This window comes from Aquarana catesbeiana, linkage group LG11 (assembly GCF_042186555.1).
Source record: "Aquarana catesbeiana isolate 2022-GZ linkage group LG11, ASM4218655v1, whole genome shotgun sequence".
Classification (NCBI taxonomy): domain Eukaryota; kingdom Metazoa; phylum Chordata; class Amphibia; order Anura; family Ranidae; genus Aquarana; species Aquarana catesbeiana.
This window is the reverse complement of record NC_133334.1, coordinates 108,207,877-108,212,202: the sequence shown is the minus strand read 5'-3', so window position 1 is coordinate 108,212,202 and position 4,326 is coordinate 108,207,877. Positions and strand designations below refer to the sequence as shown.

General features: G+C 42.2%; 1 pseudogene; it reads right to left on the bottom strand.

Moving 5' to 3' along the window:
* Positions 1 to 2,739: 2,739 nt before the first annotated feature.
* LOC141112987 (C-terminal-binding protein 2-like) lies at positions 2,740 to 4,060 on the bottom strand (annotated as a pseudogene).
* Between the last annotated feature and the right edge of the window lie 266 nt (positions 4,061 to 4,326).

Below are 4,326 nucleotides of genomic sequence, written 5' to 3'. Positions count from 1 at the left end.
AGACTAAAGCTGAAAAAGCAATCTGTCTTCAATATTAATTTACTTAAAAGCAAAAGTGACCCTACCACATAATATAGCCGCGACAAGGGAAAGGGAGGGTGGGAAGTTCCGCTGTTGATCCTCTTCATGCAACTGGCCCCGGACCCCACGGACTAGCCCTTTATATAGGGACCCCCTGGAATTCCAGAATGTTCCAGGGGGTCACATGACCTCGACTGACCTATCCTAAACCCCAAAATGTTCCAGGGGGCACATGACCCCGGCTGACCTATCCTGACAAAAGGGGGCTCCAGGATTCTAGAAAATTTCAGGTCAGCTGACCTTGGAAAACCAATCACAGGCTTTCCCGCTATTTTCTCACAGCCTTTTCAATATACGACTGAAAAGCAATGTTCATTATGTCCAGGCCAATGTTAGATAGGTGTACCCCATCAAACCTATAAAGTCCCACAATCCCACCTTCTAAATCTACATGACGGTAAGAAAAACCCAGAACCGGGGTCATAAATTTTTCCAATGCCCTATTAACCCCCTTCCTGACCTTTTCAAAAGGCCTCAAAACATTAGAATCCAGCCATCACAACCTTGGGATAATTTCAGAAAAGATGATTACTAATTTCGTGGACGACATCTTAATCAGATGGATTGTATTCCTAATACTAAAAATAAGATCTAATGTACGCATTTGTCCCCCATCATTCCCTCCCAAATGTAAAATTAAAATGCTAGGAGCAGACCAAGATAAAAGAAGTGTACTAAATTCAAACAATAACTCCTCCCACAGCATACCCCATCTGCCAAACCAAAAAACTTGAAAATTTTCCAGATCCAGACCCAAGTTGGAAGTATTAGAACAAGCAGCTGCACGTTAATGCGCCCAGTATACAAAAGAGTGTCCAATAATCCAGACCACTCCAGGCACACCTATAATAATTACACAAGAAAATTAGGACGGACATACAGTTTGAAAGAGTCCGACTTCCACCTTCCTAAACTCTTAATGCGACCAGAACCAAAACCTAATTTAGCCGCTTCTGTGGCAGCACCAATCCTGAAAGAGTGTGTGATGAAATATGCATTTTAGACAAATGCAATGATTTGCAACATCTGGACAAGATACTATTAAATTGGAATTTAGTGAGAGGGGAAAAATCTTCATGGATAAAAAGAACCCCTTACAGGGCAAATAGGAGAACCAGGACAGGCCAACAATCGTAACCAAGTACCTTTCCCTTTTTGGTCAGTTTTACTAGACCGGATAAAAATCTTTAAAGTAGTACTTGCCAGAATGGTTGCTTTTGCTTATGGACACAATTTCAGAAATCCGCAATGCCGCAAAAAAGGCCAAAGTAAAAACGGTATTAAAAAGAATAGCTTCAAAAGAGGAAAAACACAATGAACTAGTAATAGAGCAAAAAGACATGAGAACTTCAGGTGGTATAGGACTCCTGTCATCCACCCTAGCATGCGATTTTTTGTAACCCTTAAATGCTTGTTGAAAGGTTGAAAAGTAAGTCAAACAAGAAGTTAAATTGTTCAATTTTTGAAAAAATGAAATACCTGCTAAAATTTTATAAATATGAGACCATAAATAATCTTTAAACATTAAAGATTCCAAAAATAATTAAACCATATGTTTGAAACAATCAGATACATGAACTTTTCTTAGTATTTAAAAATTGCAACCAAAGCAACCAAGAAGACCGGTAACCAGACCATGAGGCTGCAGCCAGAATTTTCAAAATCTTATCTTATATTATATTTTCCATAAAAGAGTTGGGCAAGGGTTTCCGATATAATCCGCTGTTGGTAATAGGGAGAAAAATCGTTCTATTATTATTATAATACAGGATTTATATAACGCCGACAATTTACGCAGCGCTTTACAACATTAGGGCAGACAGTACAATTACAATACAATTCAATATAGGGGGGAATCAGAGAGCCCTGCTCGTTAGAGGTTACAATCTAGGAGGGAGGGTCAAGTTATACAAAAGGGTAAAAGCTGTGGGGGATGAAATAATGAAGAAACTAGTGCATTTGTTAGATGGAGGCAGGGTAGGCTTCTCTGAAGAGGAAATTTTTCAGGGATTGCCTAAAAGTGGATAAAGTTGGAGACAATCTGACAGATTGGGGTAGCGAATTCACTTCACATAAATCCTTGATGAAGATTAATTCTCTTATAAAACAGATGATATAACCCCCCCCCCCCCCTTAGTCAACCCTTGGGTAAAGAGAAGAGCAACAGACTATAAAAGAACACATTACAGGTCCTCCAGCACTAAGGGGGTTAACATGCAGACACCTACTACTAATAAAAAATTTGGTGATGCCTCAGCTCCCTGAGATAACCAGGCATGTCTTGTACTAGAGGAAGCAGAAGAGATCAGCATACCCCAGCACACAGAAGCACAACCCACCCTTATCATATTTCAGTTAAAACTAAATCAGTTAAAAAATAGATCTGTTGAAAGGCATTATCTAAAGGTTTCCAGATACTGGTAAGAACATTCTCCTTTCCGATGTGAGGAGAGATGATACACCTCATGGCTTGCAGCCTGATTCCATCAACTGGGTAAAGCTGCTGAAAAAAACTGGGATTCCTGCCCTTGACCCCCAAACTACACTGAGGGGGGAACAGAGCACAAATATGGGAGTGGTGGTTTAAAAAAAAAAAAGAAAAAACAAAAAGTATAACAAACAAAATAAACAAAGGAGACCAAACTATACACAGTATTGCTATTGGTCAGTAGGAATCTCTCTGTCTGGGTCAGGTTTGGAGGTCTGTCCAGGTGACGGAGAGTGAGAAACAGTGGGGATTAACGGGTGTGAGGCAGCCACCGGGGGTTCCACTGTAGCTGAGTGTCCCGAGGCAGCTACTCCAACAACTCCTGGGGGAAAACTATATCCTGCTGCTGCTGCCCCCCCCCCCCCCCCCATTAAGCTCTGGATGCACATATTCCATTCCTGACAACTGTGCAGCTGCCATCAAATATTCCTTATTTACACAATTTCTCAAGCAATCTGGAATTGGACCTGCAATGGCTCTACGAATTTCTTTAGCTGCCTCTTCTCTTGCTTCAGCTGAAGCATGCTCACTGTACCAAGCAGTATGTGGGGTACAAATCAAATTAGGAGCATCTTTTAAAGGTCCCTGAGAAAAGCTAAAAGGTTCAGACTCATGGACATCCAGTGCAGCACCACGGATTCGGCCATCTTTTAAAGCCTGGGCTAGCGCTTTCTCATCCACAAGTCCTCCACGAGCTGTGTTTACCAAGAAGCAACCCTGCCTCATCTGCTTTATGGTGAAATAATTAATGAGGTGATGGTTGTGCTCATTCAGACTGCAGTGAAGTGTAATACAGTCACTATGCATTAGCAGTTCCTGAAGAGTTCCCATTCTCTGCAGACCTAAAGAGCGCTCTACTCCATCCGAAAGATTGCGCGCAGAGCAACAGCTTGTCCAACCCGACCAAGTCCAATGATTCCTAAAGTCTCCCCATGGATTCTGGCAGCCCCGTCAGCCACCTCTCTTATTTGTTCCATACTGGATGCTCGGTTCCCCTCCCTCATAGCTTGGTGCAGCCTTGTGACCCATCAGTACAGGTTCAGAATGTGGCAGAGGGTTGAATCAGCTGTCTCCTCTACTGAAAACGAGGGAACATTGCAAACTGCAATCCCTAATTCAGCAGCAGACTTAATATCAATATTGTCATATCCACTGCCAATCTTTATGATGATACGAAGTGCCTTGAACTTCTCCAAGTCCTCTCGAGATTTTGTGGAAAATTGTGTGATGCATAAGGGCTCCCACAGCTTCGCTTAATACTTTCTTATGAATTTCTTGTGTGGATTGAGCATCACAGAATGCCACTGTAGCCACATCCTTTAATATAGGCATTTCAACTGTGCAGTCTCTTCCATCCAAAAGAGCCACCAAAGGACGGACTGGCATAGGGCCATTAAGGATTGGTGGTCGGATACAATCACAGATTCGGTCCAGACGTTGTCTCTTCACTTTGTGTTTGTCCATGGTTTGGTTCTTAGAAACCTACTTCTCGTCCCCACCGGACCTGTCGCGCTGAAGCCATGGGAGCATGCTTGTTGAAATCACTGGAGTTATTGCTTTTAAGAAAAAGTTCCCTGTGAGGCTGCTGCTGGTTCGCTGAGGACAATTTTCGAAAACATTTACATACAGGATGTAAACCTCTACAGATAGTGCACTCATGTTTGTATTTACATGTAGTAGGCCATCTGCATTGGCTGTCATTAAATGAGAAACATATACCTTTTCTGTACGGCACTGCGGGTGTATGTGCAACATTA